The sequence below is a fragment of the Rhinichthys klamathensis genome, unplaced genomic scaffold (assembly GCF_029890125.1).
Source record: "Rhinichthys klamathensis goyatoka isolate OS25496 unplaced genomic scaffold, OSU_Roscu_1.1 h1tg000003l_1, whole genome shotgun sequence".
NCBI lineage: Eukaryota > Metazoa > Chordata > Actinopteri > Cypriniformes > Leuciscidae > Rhinichthys > Rhinichthys klamathensis.
The window spans coordinates 1668531-1687680 of record NW_026606556.1 but is presented as its reverse complement, the minus strand read 5'-3'; the positions used below and the strand labels follow the sequence as shown (position 1 = coordinate 1687680).

Sequence of the window (19150 nt, the reverse complement as noted above, 5' to 3'; positions counted from 1 at the left end):
AGAACACCACCGACGCAGCCGAGAGAGCCTCGAGATGGCTCTGGATCCGTAGAGGAGTACCATGGGGGCAAGCGAGTGCTACCTGAACACAAGTCGCGGTCTGATCAGCCGTGGCTGGGTCGCCTGGGCGAGGGTGTCTGATGTTGAAAGACCCGAAATACCCGAGGACCCCAGGTTACATCACTGATGATGTGTTCAGGTGCATCTGAAGATGTGTTTCAAGAACTACCTGTTCTGGCAAGGCCAGTGACTCCCAGGAATAGACTGGATGGCAACCAGGAAGAGGCTGGTGACTACTGGAGAGACAGTTGGCAGCTTGGGAAGACAGCACTAGGGGTGGGAAGGGTTGGCAGCCCAAACCACATTCTCCGAGAGGAGGAACCCTTTTTGAAGCTACAGATCGACTCATGGAAGTATACCCCCAGGGGAGCCCGAGAGGGGGGGAGAATGAGAACCCCAATCTGACAGACCCAAGGTTACCGACTAATGGCAATGGAGAAACAACAACGACCGCAGTATGCAGGTGCGGAAAAACCTGCAAAAACAGCCGTGGCCTAAAGATCCACCAAGCCAGGATGAAGTGTTTGGAGAACGAACATGTGTCACAGCGCACAGATGCTACATCTGATGAGACGCAGGAGGAGCCGAGCCAGGAAGCACCCCATAGCGCTCAGAGCCTCCGTGTGCCACTAACCGTCCCCCCAAGTCTTCTGCCCCAGGCAAAGGTGCGAATCAAGTGGCCACAGGCCTGTAAGACGGCAGTCTGGAGGCAGTTTGATGAGGACGTTGACAAGGTGCTTGAAGCAACAGAGAAGGGGGATGTGGATCGAAGGCTGCAGGCAATGACGACCATCATCTCCAGCCTAGCACAGGAGAGGTTCGGTGCCGAGGAAAAGCGATCAACTCCAACCACCTATTCCATGAACCACAGAGCAGCGAAGATCCACAAAATCCGGCAGGAGTTGAAGTCCCTCAAGAAGCGGTACAAGGAAGCCAGTGAGGAGCAACGCCCCCCCCCTGGAGGAGTTGAGAGCTGTCTTGAGGAAAAGGCTGATGACCTTGCGCAGAGCAGAATGGCACAGAAGGCGTCGAAAGGAGAGATCCAGAAAGAGAGCTTCGTTTATTGCCAACCCCTTCGGCTTCACTAAACAGCTCCTGGGACAGAAGCGCGACGGCAAGTTGCTCTGTTCAAAAGAGGAAATTGACCAGCATCTGCACAGCACTTACAGTGACCCTCTCCGGGAGGAAGAGTTGGGCCACTGCAACATCCTTGTAGATCCACCTCCCCCCACCAAGGAGTTTGACAGCAGGGAGCCACTGATGAAAGAAGTCCAGGAGGTTGTGCGTAAGGCACGATCTAGCTCTGCCCCTGGACCAAGTGGAATCCCATACAAGGTCTACAAGAACTGCCCATTGCTACTCAGGCGACTCTGGAAGATCATTCGAGTCATTTGGAGAAGAGGAAAGGTGGCACAACAGTGGAGATTTGCTGAGGGAGTCTGGATCCCCAAGGAGAAAGATTCCAAGAAGATCAATCAGTTCAGAATAATATCATTGCTGAGCGTGGAAGGCAAGATCTTCTTCAGTATAGTAGCAAGGCGTCTGACCAACTTCCTCTTAACTAACAACTACATAGACACATCTGTGCAAAAGGGAGGAATTGCTGGAGTCCCAGGGTGCTTAGAACACACGGGAGTGGTGACTCAGCTCATCCGGGAAGCTCGTGAACACAAGGGAGACCTCACGGTACTGTGGTTAGACCTAGCCAATGCATATGGCTCTATCCCCCACAAGCTGGTCCAGACCACCATGACCAAGCACCATGTGCCACAGCATATTGCAGATCTGATCTTGGATTATTACAACCATTTCAGGATGAGAGTCTCCGCAGGAGGTGTGACATCAGATTGGCACAAACTGGAGGTGGGAATAATCACAGGCTGCACCATCTCTGTGATCCTATTCGCGGTGGCTATGAACATGATTGTCAAATCGGCAGAGCCTGAGTGTCGGGGGCCCCAAAGCAGAGGAGGGGTCCGCCAACCGCCAATCAGAGCATTTATGGATGACCTGACAGTCACCACAGAGTCAGTGCCAGGAGGCAGGTGGATACTCCAAGGGCTGGAAAAGCTCATCCGGTGGGCTCGGATGGAGTTCAAACCAGCCAAGTCCCGTTCGCTAGTGCTGAAGAAGGGCAAGGTCACGGATAGGTTCCATTTCAGCATCAAAGGAGCAGAGATACCATCACTGTCAGAACAGCCGGTGAAAAGCTTGGGCAAGGTTTTTGACAGTAGCCTCAGAGACTTCGCATCAGTCCAGTTGACCGGTCAGGAGCTGGACAGCTGGTTAAGAGCAACAGACCGTTCTGGCCTCCCCGGCAAGTTTAAAGCGTGGATTTACCAACATGGTATACTGCCAAGAATACTCTGGCCGCTACTTGTGTATGAGGTTCCCATTTCCACGGTGGAGACCTTGGAAAGAAAGGTCAGCAGCTGTCTCAGGAGATGGTTAGGGTTGCCCAGGAGTCTCAGCAACATCGCCCTCTATGGAAACACCACAATGCTCCGGTTGCCTCTGAAATCCCTGGAAGAGGAGTTTAAAGTGACTCGGGCACGTGAGGTTCTGATGTATAGAGACTCCAACGACCCAAAGGTGGCCCAGACAGGAGTGCTGGTGAAGACAGGGAGGAAGTGGAGCGCCCAAGCCGCTGTGCTGGATGCACAGGCTCGACTGCGGCACAAAGAGCTTGTGGGAGTGGTGGCCCGAGGCAGAGCAGGCTTGGGGATGTTCCCAACACCTCCTCGACATAAAGAGTTGAAGGGGAAGGAGAAACGCAGCCGAATTTATGAAGAGGTCAGAGCTACTGTGGAGGAAGGAAGGACGAGCAGAGCTGCTGGAATGGGGCAACAGGGGGCCTGGACCAGGTGGGAGCAGGCCATGGACCGCAAGGTCACCTGGACGGAGCTCTGGCAAAGCGAGCCGCACCGCATAACCTTCCTGATTCGGGCAGTGTACGATGTCCTGCCTAGCCCAGCAAACCTTTGTAAGTGGGGGAAAGCAGACACACCAACTTGCCAATTGTGCCCAGCTCGTGGAACGCTGGAGCACATTTTGAGCTCCTGCCCAACAGCGCTCGGCCAGGGTCGTTACACTTGGCGTCACAACCAGGTGCTGAAAGCTATTGCAGACACCATCAGCAAAGAGATCAGCAAAGGCGGCCGAGGCAGCAACACCACTCGCTCAATCGTATTTGTTAGGGCAGGAGAACAGCCACAAGCAGGGAGGAAGGCACCAGCAGGAATTCTGGCATCAGCCAAGGACTGGAAACTCTCGGTGGATTTGGAGAAGCAGCTGAAATTCCCACAGCACATCGTCAGCACAACTATGAGGCCAGATATCACTCTAGTCTCAGAGAGCACCAAGAACATAATCATCATGGAGCTGACCGTGCCATGGGAGGACCGCTTGGGAGAAGCCCATGAAAGAAAGATGACCAAATATGAACATCTGGTCACAGACTGCCGAGCACAGGGCTGGAAGGCGAAATGCATGCCTATCGAGGTTGGCTGCAGAGGCTTTGTGGGGCGCTCCCTCCACAAAGCCTTTACTGCGCTGGGCATTGCAGGAAGAACAAGGAGCAGGGCCATCAAGAACACCACCGACGCAGCCGAGAGAGCCTCGAGATGGCTCTGGATCCGTAGAGGAGTACCATGGGGGCAAGCGAGTGCTACCTGAACACAAGTCGCGGTCTGATCAGCCGTGGCTGGGTCGCCTGGGCGAGGGTGTCTGATGTTGAAAGACCCGAAACACCCGAGGACCCCAGGTTACATCACTGATGATGTGTTCAGGTGCATCTGAAGATGTGTTTCAAGAAAAAGGTGTGTTTGGGTTGTTTTAAATTAAATATATATATAATTAATTTGGATGCTGCATTAAACAAATTCTTAAAGGAAAAAAAAATGTAAATAATAAATCAACTCCATGGCTGATTCCAAGTGATCAAGGGCTTAGAACGTTCCAATTCAGCCAATTGCAGTTTCCGCCAGTAGTGGGCACTCGTGCAACGTAAGCAATGACTTACATCCGAGTGAACAAGACAGAGGGAAGTTAGCAAGTGAAGGGCATGACAATTTTGGACTGGAACGCAGCCCAGGTGTGTTCGACTTCATGGAGCTCTGCGCAGACCAATCGGTAGCTGACTTGAAGCAGTGCATGCCGGTTAGAAATTTTGTCCGACTTGATACAGCGCCGACGCCACATGACTGTGACATATGTATGAAGGTAAAATGATGCCTAAAAGAATCGCGTGCGCAGGGTAAGATTTGTGAAAGTGTACATAAGATTGCAAGCGTAAATTAAATTGGCGTGTGCAAGTGAAGATTTGTAAGCGTGTAAATCGCATATCAAGTGTAAGAAAAAAATATTTGCAGCATTTTACTGTTATTGGTAAGTGTAATACATGTAGGCTATTGTGAAACTGCAGCTTCATGCTAACGCAAAATAAATAGGATCTGTATTCTTCTGACTTCCATTTTTCCGCACTTTAAGGCCCTTGCACACTGAGTCCGAAATTCGCGTCCGAAATTTTCGCACGTTAAAAAATAAATACGACCTCACATGTCAATCACGCTTGCACACTGCCTCCGAAACTTTCATCCTCATAAAAAAATCGGATCGGGTTCGATTTTCTGCGTTTTTCGCATCTGTAGCAAGCAGTTTGAATGGTGTTTTGACAATTCAGATCCACCGAATCACGAATACGAAAAAACGCATATGCAAATTTTCAGACTCAGTGTGCAAGGGCCTTTACACTTTTGGCACGGTTTTTGCGCACAAATGCGGCCAAAAGCATTGTAAGCCTGTGAACAGCTATTTGCAACCGAAAACAACAGAGTCAGGGACTGCAAAACAGATTGATCGCGTAAAATCAAACTTTGTGTAAATAAATAAACTGTTGCAAATGTCTAAATGACTTATTGTGTACATGCGGCAAAAAAGTTCCCGAAATAACCCGATTTGTACAGTTGCGTCTTTCTTTTACCTGCGCTTCCAATTTTGGCACGATTCTCTCACTGAGGGGCTGCATTCCAAACCGCATACTTCCCTACTATTTAGTATGGGAAAAAGAGTAGGCGAGCGAAAAAGTATGTATGAATCCAAAAGAGTAGGCGAGAATTACCTGGGTGACGTACTAATTATCGCGAGATTCGGACTTAAGTGCATTCGAATATGCCTACTTTCCTACTATATTGTAGGCGAAAACAGTACGTGAAGGAAGCAGTACGTTCGAAACATCAGTATTCATAAAAGAGTTGGGGAGAAGTTCCCGGATGGCTTACTGCTTCCGGCCCGATTTTTGAGTGCTCAACTGATGGATACTCTTCTATCCCAGGAGGCCACGCGAGAGGATACGTCATAAAAAAGAAGAAAAAAGGATAGGTCATACCAGAGAATGTCTAATAGGAGAGAACTGGCACTCTCTGGTTACTTCCGGGTTCTGAACTGGCTGCAGTAACAGGTCTCTGTCCATGCGGGGGCGCTCGCAGGCGAGTGCAGAATGAATGGGAGTCTATGGGGTTTCACCCCCAGAAATCCACTTTTCTCAGGATGTAATTTTTTGTCAAGTAATCTGAAAGTTGCATTCAAAAGGGGGGACTAAGATAATACACTCAGCTGAAATCTGCATTTTTAAGTTCACTTATCTGATCTAAAAATCCGTTCAAAAATGTGATGACGTCACATAATAGCAGAATGCTAGCGTGTTCCGGCCAACAACGGCCCAACCTGTAAGAAATCGAAAGGACATAAGTACTCATTTATTCGACTTTTGGTCTATAATCTATATTGAACTTGTGGAATCAACAATAAAATCTATGTTGATTCAACGACAAGCAGGAGAAAGAGATACATTTAGCCGTCTAGCACCATAGACTCCCATTCACTCTGCACTCGCCCGCGATCACCTCCAGTGGAATTCTAATGGAACTGCAACCAAGATGATACACAATGGGGCTAATAGGAAGTGCCAAGGCTTTCTATAGACGGGCTTTGGTCATACCAAAGTCCTTAGTCTCTGGTCATACTCGAACATGACGCAAATGATGACGGACGAGAGTGTTTTCAAATGTGAGTATTAGATATTACAAATCAAATGATCGCATGTGTTGAACTACTGTAAAGTAAACTGTTGAATTGTTTAAGGTGTAAAGACGTTAGACAGTAGGCTACTGTACAGTATAGTTGTGATTTTGTTTTAAAAACACGTTTTATTATGTATAGCTAACAGGGGAGCTCAGCACACGTAAGTTACGTCTCTAAAGTGGATTTGCATAAACCAAACATCTTAAAGATGCTTATTTTAAATGTCTATTTACATCTGACAGGAACATCTTCAATAAGTATTGCAGAAGTGCACATCACAACATATATTAGACATCTGAGTGATGTATGTGTGCTATTATGTAGAACAAATCTATAAAGTAACTAAACATAAGTTATCTACTTTATTTGTCCATTAGTACCGTTGATAAATTGAGGAACATTTATGTTGGATAAAAAGTTAAAACAACCTCAACATGTAAATGTAGGGTTGAGCTCATAAATCACTGAGGTTATGTGAATCTTGTCAGGATGTTACAGGGACAGATGAACAGGTGTAATTCAGGATGTTACAGGGACAGATGAACAGGTGTGTGTGTGTGTGTGTGTGTGTGTGTGTGTGTGTGTGTGTGTGTGTGTGTGTGTGTGTGTGTGTGTGTGTGTGTGTGTGTGTGTGTGTGTGTGTGTGTGTGTGTGTGTGTGTGTGTGTGTGTGTGTCCGGTGGAGAGTGGCTCATGAAGCTGAATGCTGCCATTAAAGGCTTGAGTGAGTATACTACAGAAATGAATAACAACAACTATTTAAATATTAAGTTGTAGTTTATTTTAATTATTGTCATTTCAAACAAAGCTATTGCAGCACTTTTCTGATTCTTGATTTCTGTGGATTTGCTGCACAGCTTTTGTGGTGGAGCAGGACCTGCAAGGAAAGATGATTGCGGCATAAGTGAAAAGCGTTTTTGTCTTCTAAATACTGAAATCAAATGACATTGTGCTGTTAAAATGACTGCTTTTGTGTTATGTTTGTAGGTTCTGAAATGTCAGGAGACTGGTGTGAGCACTGAGGATGAGGAGCACAGAGCTGAATCCTGGAAATGGTGCAATGGATGAGTCCCTCCATCACTCCACCTGCCCTTATGAGCCCTCCATCACTCCACCTGCCCTTATGAGACCCTCCATCACTCCACCTGCCCTTATGAGACCCTCCATCACTCCACCTGCCCTTATTTCCTCAGATTGTGAAGCACAACACATCACGCAACAACCTCTGGCACGAAGGAACGGCTCACCTCTGGCGGTCAGCTGATTCATCAGAATAAAGCCGCAGAATGGGAACCGCTGTGTTGAGACGGCAGTAGGATGTGGTTCAGCGCCTGTAGCCTACATACATGATTGTAGTTTGAATAAAGCTTTGTTTCATGTGTTGACTTGTATATGCATTTGTTTATTGTGTGATGATGACTTTCATTCATTCTTTTACTAATTTATTAATATTTCTCATTGTTGTCAGTAAATAAAATATAATTATTTAATTAATTAATGCTTTAATTAATTGAAGGAAAATATAGATATGTTCACTATATACATTTAGAGTGTATTCATGCATAGCTATGTCATATGACATACATTACATTTTGTTTGTTTTATTGAATTATATAATTTTCAGTAAAAAGTAATACAATTAATTATTGGTCAGCATTTATTGTTGTTATTATTGGATGTTTTGGGGTGGGACAGCAATGCAATTCATTGTGGGGTAATATTAATTTTTAATATTAATGATACGAGTATAAAATCAATAGTTTTCTCCAAAGGCGACTCTTCACACAGCACAACATCTCCTTAGTGCAGACATTACAAACGCTGAGGAAAACCGTTCTAGGTAGGGCTGTCGAGTTACTGATGTAATGAGGTTTATATATATATACCGGTATATATATATATATATCATGGGTTTGCATACATAATATGAGATTTTATACACAGGAAAAAAAAAACTACAAGGTTGAATATATTAATAATAATAATTTTATAATAATTTCTTAATTATAATACATTTAAAAAAATGAATTTTTTGTTATTTATAGGCCTGAGGGATAAAACGAGAGTTAAATTCAACAAGAAAAAGAGGAAAACGAAGCAGTAAGCCACTTTTGCTTGTGGATGAAAATGTTTGGATATAAAATAAAGAAATGAACAACATATTCAAGAGATGACGATTTTGGGGTTTCTTAATAAAATATTATATGGGTCATTCTACGGAAATGTCCATTTTTCTGTCCCTAGCCTTTACAGAAATATTACACTTAAAAAAACACTTTAGAATTACAATTTCTTTACATTTTAAAATAAAACAATATGTTATTTGAACAATAACACCTTCTTGAGCCATCAAGTGGCAATATTTTATTTTTTATTAATTATATAGAATTCCAAACACCACAGAAGTGCTCGTCCCCACAGTCATGTACAGAGGGAAAATGCTTTATTTTGAGGTCAAAAACAGGTTTTTACACCATTTAAAATACAATAATGTATGCATAACTATGTAATATATTATGTAAATGACATAAAAAAACGAAATGCAGAATAAATATTATAAAATTTATAATGAAAGCAGTGGTCCCCTGGAGTTGCGTCACTGGTGTTACCATTAAACAAAAATCTCTTATTTTGAAATAAAAATTGCACTGATGACATCACTTGACTTCCTTCTTCCAATTTCCTAAATTTCTATGAAGAAAAGCCCATAATAAATCCTCTGTCTCTTTTCAGTTATCAGAAATATTCTCATTTATCTCATGATTTCATATGAAGCTTTTAGTTGAAGTCACTGGTATGACCTAATTTATTGTTAGGTAATTGTAAAAAAAAAATGAGAATACAAATGGATTAAACTACTTAATTTAGTTAGTATACCATGATTAACAACATGTGGTTTGATACCTTGCAGCAGCCATTTTGTAAAATGAATTTTTCATGAAAATTGTCACTGGTGTTACTGTCACTGGTGTCACCTTTCTTATGGGTAACACCAGTAACACCAGTGACTCCCATTTATAGATAAACTTTACTCAAAGCTATTCATTTAGATTATATGCCAAATGTAACAATTTAGTCTCATCTACTTAATTATAGTTGAAGAATAATGATCTTTGGTCTTATGCGTGTCATTGGTGATTCATTGTGTCACTGGTGTTACCGTCTTTTTTTTCTGTCACATTAAATACAATGCCATATGTGACATGATAATAATTTTACATCCATTTAATTCTGCTACACTCAAAAGTTAAGATTTAAAGGATTGCATCATTACTTGATTTTAACTGGTTTTCAAATATTTTCATTGTTTGCATAGCAAATACAAGGTTGCGCAAATGAACTAACCTCATTCAAGCACACTTTTAACAAACCTGATTAAAATAAATTAAACATAATCTCCTTATTTGTTGCATTATTATTATTTTTTGTTAACTCTGACTACATGTGCTGAAAAAAAATTGAAATAATATTTCATAAAAACATTTAATATTGCCAAAGAAGTAAGGTAACACCAGTGACAAAAAAATGGTAGGCCTACATGTGATCTTTAAATAAGCTGTCATTTATGCATATTCATAAAGTCAAAGGGTAATCTAATAATGTGGTGTAAGTTTAAATGTTAGAAAAAGAAATACATTTTAAGACATCTTGCCATACCAAAAGTGGACGTTTCTGTAGAATGACCCATATAGTTATAAGGATAAAACGGGGGTTCACATTAGTAGGGTTTAAAATATAACAACTTAAATCAACCCTAAATGTATTTACAAAATAAATGGGCAGCTGTTTCTTCAAAAATACTACCACAAAATGAGCAAGTTTCATCAATATCAAGATATTTACAGATAGATGAATTAAACGTGTCCTTCATATATTTTAAGTTGTTGCGCTTGTGATAACGTGGCGTAGGTCACATGATAACGTCAACATGGCGGATGATGTCCGGATCGCATTCATACTCAACGAGATTTGGCTATAAAGTACCTACTCTTTTAGCGCTCGTTAAGTAAGTAGCCTACTCATTGAAATTAAGTACCTACTCATTGAGTATGCGGTTTGGAACGCAGCCAGTGAGTTTTGCAAGCGCGAAGAGGAGGGCGGGTCCACCTTCATCATGCAGCCAATCAGATGAGCTTCTCGCTGACACTCGATTTACTCTTATCTGATTGGTTCAATAAACACGTCAGTCTTCAGAACGCATATTTATCTTCATTTGGCTCATTCTCGTTACTTTTAATGCAAACATACAAGTTAAATAAATACATAAATCATGATTGTTTAATAACCTGTGCACCATTAGGCGGATTATTTGAGTAAATACTGAATTTAGAGCTGGTGTGTTAAGAAAGAAAATTTCTGTATATTCAGTGCATGTATCCTGCTCATAGACTGTGATCCTGCTCATCATCATCAGCATCATCATCATCATCCTCAGCAGGCCAGATTTGTTTGTAATGTTGATGCTGCTGAATGTAGGCCTAGTTTTTGTACTGCATGCATCATTTCACCTGTCAATTAATCATGGGCGATTCCAGAATTATTATTATTATTTTACTAAAATTAGTTATAATAATATATTTTTCCCTTTTACATGTATTTTAAGGTCATCTCTAAATTATGCACCATTTATCACCTGCAATGCCATCGTGTAACCACTAGATTGCTGTATAGCCCTATATATAAACACATATGCTGTGTATACCCTGGCTGCTGGGTTTTTATTCAGACATAATTAGTTGCTTTGCATTTGATTTTGCATGTGGGTATATATATATATATATATATATATATATATATATATATATATATATATATATATATATATATATATATATATATATATATATATATATAATTATTAAAGACTACTTTTTGTTAAAGTTGAATTTATCAGTTTCAGATTTATCAGAAATTAATCAGTTTTTCATTAGCTACAGTCAAATCTGGACACAGAGAAAGCATTTCATTATACTAGCAACATAATAGCTTGATCAGTCACACGAAAGTAATCAGAATTGTGACTAAGACAATATTTAAAAATATATGTTAAATACCATGAACAGAGACATGATGTGAAAAACACTGCATCAGAATGGTATTATTCGGTATTAAAGAATGGGTATTCAATGTTTGCTTTTTGTTTGTTTGTTTGTTTGTTGTAAAGTTTGACATCAGCTCAGTGGTGTAACAGATAGGCTTATAATATATAAAATTTAAATCCAATAACACCGCTCTAAATTCAGTATTTACTCAAATATTCCGCCTAATGGTGCACAGGTTATTAAACAATCATGTGTTATGTATTTATTTAACATGTATGTTTGCATTAAAAGTAAGGAGAATGAGCCAAATGAAGATAAATATGCGTTCTGAAGACTGACGTGTTTATTGAACCAATCAGATAAGAGTAAATCGAGTGTCAGCGAGAAGCTCATCTGATTGGCTGCATGATGAAGGTGGACCCGCCCTCCTCTTCGCGCTTGCAAAACTCATTCAGTGAGAGAACTCAAGCGCAGGTAAAAGAAAGACGCAACTGTACAAATCGGGTTATTTCGGGAACTTTTTTGCCGCATGTACACAATAAGTCATTTAGACATTTGCAACAGTTTATTTATTTACACAAAGTTTGATTTTACGCGATCAATCTGTTTTGCAGTCCCTGACTCTGTTGTTTTCGGTTGCAAATAGCTGTTCACAGGCTTGCAATGCTTTTGGCCTCATTTGTGCGCAAAAACCGTGCCAAAAGTGTAAGCGCGGAAAAATGGAAGTCAGAAGAATACAGATCCTATTTATTTTGCGTTAGCATGAAGCTGCAGTTTCACAATACATGTATTACACTTACCAATAACAGTAAAATGCTGCAAATATTTTTTTCTTACACTTGATATGCGATTTACACGCTTACAAATCTTCTCTTGCACACGCAAATTTAATTTACGCTTGCAATCTTATGTACACTTTCACAAATCTTACCCTGCGCACGCGATTCTTTTAGGCATCATTTTACCTTCATACATATGCCATCAAAGTACCGCGAGAGCGTTTCGAGAGTAGCCGGAGGACTCAGCCAGCGCAGCTTCTCAAGAGCCCCGACAAAACGTTGCACAACGTTTTTTAAACAGAAACGGTGATGCGTTGAACGCACTGTTCTGATGACGCAAGAGTTGCAACTATGGCAGCTGAGAAAGGCCATTCTTGGTGTTCTTTGTGAAGAATTTTCGGAGCCTGATGAAGTCGGTATAAATATGTGTTTAATACTACAAAATATGCCCGATGTTACAGTTACTGCACTTGCCGCCCAGAACACAAGATAACATCCCAATCGAGTGAAGGGATTTGTGGAAACTAAAATGGAATCACACATCTTACCTAATTCAGACTAAAACACATCTATTTAGCCTCATGTACTGACTTTATTTGTAGTTCATACTGTTTTAATACCCTGTATGTTCTTTCTAATTTTTAGGAAAAGCACTTAATTGCCATTGTTTATTTCTATACCAAATGTCATACACTTGCAATGAAGCTAAAAATATAAACAACTACATCATTATGTTGATATCCTATATTTTTACAATAAAACTTACGACAAACATGTCTTCTAATATCCTCAGTTGTTGCGTATACCGAGCTGCATCGAACACATTTGTAAATTACTTTCCTTGAACCCATTGTGCGTGTTCACTTTAATACCGCGTGCTTTATATACATGTTGCTGCTGATTGGACGGCAGTTCTGACACACCCACCAAACAAGAGAAAACGTACTCGGTTACTAACGTAACCTCGGTTCTCTCTAGAGAGGGAACGAGTATTGCGTAAGTTTAGCTTACGCTACGGGAAAGATTCATCTTCTCGAGATATTGAAGCCAAAAATTATCCTTAATTTTGTATTCATTGTCAATGCAGTGCAGCAGCTAGCAGATCTAGAGCAGGCAGTCTTGCGTGCTCATTGGCTGCCCTGCGAGCATCTGCTGCACCCTACCAGTGAGCCCCGCGTGACGTCACGCCCAATGATGGGCGCCTGCGCCTTCATAGCGTCATAGCCCGCCAGAATGGGCGTGGCTTAGCCTATAAAAGAAGGGGCTGTAGGCTGAATTCCCTGGTTTTCGTCGACTGAAGCGAAGTCGCTCGTGGCGCGAGCACGGCCGGTTACGCCATACTCGTTCCCTCTCTAGAGAGAACCGAGGTTACGTTAGTAACCGAGTACGTTCTCTTACGAGAGGTTCTCTCGTATTGCGTAAGTTTAGCTTACGCTACGGGAACTTTTTGTCAACGCCGTGCGCGCCAAGCAACCACCCATGAGTCGCCGAGGTTTCTCGGGGAACCCAATAAGTGGAAAAATAAGGTGGCCAGCCACGCGGGCCATCACTCGTACATAAGCACACATAGGGAATAAAGAGCAGAGCACTGGTCTGTATAAGCTTATAAGCACATCCCTAGTAGTGCAGCTCAACCAGGAGAGCTGAGTCACGTGAGAGTGGTCTGAGCATGATATATCTGGGCAGAACGCACAACTCGCTTAGACTGACAGAAGTTTAGCCTGCAGGGCGGGAACTTCTAGGTTATAGAACCTGACAAAGGTAGACGGGGAGCTCAAGCCCGCCGCTACACATATGTCGTGGATAGAAATCCCGCTGGACCACGCCCACGATGAGGCCATGCCTCTAGTGGAATGAGCCCTGATCAGACCTTTTGACGCGTAAGCGGCCGCTATAGCGTCCACTATCTATCTGGACAGAGTCTGTTTCGAGGCAGCGAAACAAACAGCTGCTCCGTGCGCCTGAAAGAGGCGGAGCGCTTAGTGTAAAACCTCAGCGCCCTGACCGTGCAAAGGAGATTCACTTCTGTCTCACTGTCTGACGCTGGCAGAGCCGACAGTGAAATGACTTGCGCTCTGAAAAGGAGTGCCCATCACTTTTGGAACATAACCATGTCTAGCTTTGAGGATGACTTTAGAGTCATTCGGCCCGAACTCAATACACGTCGCGCTGATGGTCCCCCACACGTTTGACTGATGACAGCGCGGTCAGAAAAACGTTTTTTAGTGATAGGTATTTTAACTCCACGGAGTCTAGTGGCTCAAATGGGAAGGCTTTCAGGGCCTCGAGGACCAAGGAAAGATCCCACATAGGAACCGGCGGATTCATCCTTCTAGCTCCCCTAAGGAAGCGGATGACCAGCTCATGTCTTCCCAGTGACTGGCCGTGCATCGATTCTGCGAACGCCGCCACGGCCGCCACATAAACTTTGAGCGTGGATGGGGACCTCCCTTTATCCATCAGCTCTTGTAGGAAAGTGAGCAGATGCGCAACCTCGCACGTCCAAATCGGGGCCAAATCAAATCCAAAACTCTGTCGGTGCACCACTTGGAGAACACCGACCATTTCTCGTGGAAGGAGCTCTAGACTGCGTGATCGTGTTCATCACTCTTTCTGGCAGGGTAACGAGTACCCGTTGATCAACCATGCGTGCAGAGACCAGCGCTCTGGATGGGGATGCCAGATCGAGCCGCGAGCCTGAGAGAGGAGATCTGCCCTCACCGGAATGGCCACGGAGCTGCATGTGACAGCCGTGCCAGTTCCGGGAACCAATTCTGATTCTCCCAGTGCGGAGCTATGAGGAGCACCGAGTGGCGCGTTTCCCTGATTCTCTTGATCACCTGTGGTAACAGGGAGACTGGAGGGAAAGCATACAGTGGGAGGCTGGGCCAGACCTGGGCCAGCGCATCCTCGTTCTTCGAAAAGAACATCGGGCAATGAGCGTTGTCTTTTGACGCAAATAGGTCGACTTCCGCTCTGCCGAATAGCCACAGTTTCTGGACTGTTTGGGGGTGCAGGGACCATTCCCCTGGGGGAACGTTGTCCCCGGACAGTTTGTCTGGGCCGTCGTTCAAATGGCTAGGCACATGCGCCGCCGTCAGCGAGCGCAGGTGCATCTGGGACCAAATAAGGATGCGTTCCGTCAGATTGCAGAGGTTTCTGGATCTGACACCGCCCTGACGGTTTACATAGGAAACCACAGACATGTTGTCCGAGCGGACGAGAACATGTTGGTCCTGTATGAACGGGAGGAAGCGCTTCAGCGCGTTCTCGACCGCTATCATTTCCAGACAGTTTATGTGAAAACACTTCTCTTGGTCTGACCGCTGCCGCTGAAGCCATACAGCCCAGCATCCTTTGAAACGTTTTCAAAGGGAGAAAGCTGCCCTTCTGGAAAGACGCGGCTAGGCGGCGAACACGGCGCGCGCGCTGTGTCGACAAACGAGCCGTCATGGCCACAGAATTCAGTTCTATTCCTAAAAAGGAAATTGACTAACTGGGCATTAATGAGCTCTTGGTCCAGTTGACCGTGAGACCCAAGCTTTCCAGGTGACTGAGAAGCACTGTTCTGTGAGATAACAGTTGAACATCAGTTGAACATAAATAAATATACAAAGAAATGTAAAAAAGTACAAATAAATGAGTATTTATACTTTTATTTCCTTATTTATGTATAATTGTATTTTTTCACACATTTTTTTTTATTTTTATTTATTCATTTATTTATTTCCACTTTTATTTATTTCCACATTCATTTATGTATATTTGTTTTTATGTCTACATTTATTTATTTTCACATTTATTTATTTATACATTTATTTATTTCCGCATTTATTTATTTCCACATTTATTTATTTCGACATTTCTTTGTCCGTATGCTAATGAGGGGGGCGTGTTTTACCTCAGACATTAGCAATCGAGCTCAGAGTAGCAGTGCTGAAGCTTTGAGGCCACAGTGACACCTTGTGGTGTGTGACCAAACGAAACGCAAGAGGTGTGCGGACAATATCACATTTTAAGTCATGTATATCACCCTAACTGTATGTAGGGTAGGCTATATAGGGTTAACACACATAGCACACATGAACAGAAACTGCACTTCAACGGGTCTGATAGCAGACACTTGGACATGGAAGCGCATGAAAGTATCCACTATTAATAACAATGTAAACGCGGTGGATAGGGCTGATAAGAGCTTGCGTTTATTGTCGATGAGACTCGCACACCAGCGCAGAACGCGGAGAGAAACCAGCGCACATTTCACTGACTCCTACGCAAGCATATTGATCAATGAGTTTGAAACGCGACTCAATACACGGTTTACATTCGTGTTTCATAATTTTTCGTATGCATAACAGGTGACAATAGATGCTGCTCTTAGATACTGATTAATCACAAGTCATCAATTTGGAATTATTCTTAAATCAAACAAAAGGGGCTCATGTAAACGCAGCTAGTGAGCCACGCATCTCACCCCATGCAGTGGAGGACAGAAGCATCATCATGCCCATCAAACAGCACCTGTCGTGCCCATGGTCGTGGTGATATTCCCCCCTATAAATTGATGTTATATTATCTACCCAAACCTTATTAAATAGGTAGGCTATACATCATCATATATGTCAAGTTCTTAATATTAATCGATAAACTACTCAGTTAATTATAATAAGGCACTATGGCTGTTATCAGTAAAATAAAATTAACAAAAGTCATTAAGTCATTAAAAGTCAAAATCTTAATACAGAGGAGAATGCTTTTACACTGCAAATACAATTGCATAAAAGTCGTTATGAGATTAATGTTAAAAATAAATGAATATAGAAATATGAAATGATGGAATCAATTAAACTATGTTTAAATATGAAACTAAAACAGCCAGTAGGTGGCGGTAAGTCACTGTCTAAACGAGTGAGTCATATCATTAATTCAGACCGATTCATTCAAATACTGATTCATTCATTTCGGGGGAAACACCACCTGTTACTGTTAAACTGTACAGCTCAAGGAGCAAAATTATGGCGGGGCGATGTGTGTCTGAGCTGAAATGCTGTAAAAAAAAAAAAAGCCCATGTATGAGATAATTTTATTATAATTTTCCCCCCGAACTGAATGAATCAGTATTTGAATGAACCTACTGGCTGTTTTAGTTTCATATTTAAACATACAATTTAATTGATTCCATCATTTCATATTTCTATATTCATTTATTTTTAACATTAATCTCATAACGACTTTTATGCAATTGTATTTGCAGTGTAAAAGCATTCTCCTCTGTATTAAGATTTTGACTTTTAATGACTTAATGACTTTTGTTAATTTTATTTTATTGATAACAGCCATAGTGCCTTATTATAATTAACTGAGTAGTTTATCGATTAATATTAAGAACTTGACATATATGATGATGTATAGCCTACCTATTTAATAAGGTTTGGGTAGATATAACATCAATTTATAGGGGGGAATATCACCACGACCATGGGCACGACAGGTGCTGTTTGATGGGCATGATGATGCTTCTGTCCTCCACTGCATGGGGTGAGATGCGTGGCTCACTAGCTGCGTTTACATGAGCCCCTTTTGTTTGATTTAAGAAAAATTCCAAATTGATGACTTGTGATTAATCAGTATCTAAGAGCCTCTTAGATACTGATTAATCACAAGTCATCAATTTGGAATAAAAGTCGTAACGCAACTAACCCCCGCCCCCCCTTTAGGAAATGATCGACAATAATCATCCATTCAATCTAATAATCAGGTTGACAAGTAATTAAACGTATGGCTGAGGGGCGCCTTAGGATGTTTAATAAACATGTTTTTGTTTCCCTTGTGATTCTAATTCTGTGGGAAATAGGCCAAGGGCGGCACTAGAGGGCGCCCGCGCCCCCAACACATTTGTCGCCCTAGGCAACCGCCTAGTTCGCCTATAGCAATCGCCGGCCCTGGAGCTTACAGTTCTTTCATCAACCTGTCTTTTACATAAACTTACAAAATAGATACTTTAACTTAGTCCTCAGAATCAGACAGAGGAGTGTTGCTGCTAGCTCCGTTAAGGTATTTCTGTCCCTCCCAAACTGCATTGAAATGGTATGTTTAGCAGCCAGAATTTAAAAATTTTCAGGGGGAGAAACCCCCTGACCCCTCCTAACATGATCCATATCACCCAGAAAACAATTGCAACGTCTCAGATTGTGCCCCCCCCAGAATTTTGGCTTGCATGACGCCCCTGTACGGAGCCCCTAAAGGGACCTTTGCAAAAAAATAAAAAATAAAGACTATCGCGTGCGCACGCGAAACACATTGCGTGCGCACGCAATACGTTTCTCGTGCGCACGCGATACGTTTCTCGTGCGCACGCATTACAATTTCCGGTTCCGGTGAAAGTATCGTGCGCACGAGAAACTATCGCGTGCGCACGCAATAGTCTTTATTTTTTTATTTTTGCAAAGGTCCCTTTAGGGGCTCCGTACTAATATATATATTTTTTCTTTCTTTCTTTTTTTTTCTTTTTTTCTTCTTTGCTTGCTTATTTCTACCATTACAGTAAGGTATGGTTGAAGTCATGTTTCTGACTTCTTGTTTTGCTCTGTTTCTTGGTGTGTGTAGGCTCTAATTGTGTGTGTGTGTGTGTGTGTGTGTGTGTGTGTGTGTGTGTGTGTGTGTGTGTGTGTGTGTGTGTGTGTGTGTGTGTGTGTGTGTGTGTGTGTGTGTGTGTGTGTGTGTACACGTGTGCGTGTGTGTGTGTGTGTGTGTGTGTGTGTGTGTGTGTGTGTGTGTGATTATCTGTATGTGTGCATATCTCTTTTACACAATTTTTTTTTGTTTTGAAATAAAAGTTATCACTGGTGTGAGTTTGGTTTTTTGAGTTGGCATGCATAATAGGGAATACAGAGATTGACAATGTGCTGTATGTAGTTGGTTTAACTTCAAACTACTTTATTGGCATAAATGTTTTATAATAGCCTTTAATGCACAAAAATAAACAAGAACTATTACAAAGGAATGATTAAAATAAGAACTGAAATAAATCTTTAACTGTACTTAAAGTATTTTCTTACCAACTTTTTTTTTATTTGCTAGCCAGCATTATTGATCATTTTCACAAACTATTCAGACCCTAGAATATTTTGTTATATGTACATATCAAAAGACAGAATATCTGCTTTAAAACAACAAAAACAATAAACAG

At 42.2% G+C, this 19150-nt stretch overlaps 1 pseudogene; it reads left to right on the top strand.

Annotated features, from left to right (window-relative positions):
* The first annotated feature begins 530 nt into the window (after window positions 1-530).
* On the top strand, window positions 531-3857 carry LOC130084918 (uncharacterized; annotated as a pseudogene).
* The last annotated feature ends 15293 nt before the right edge of the window (window positions 3858-19150 follow it).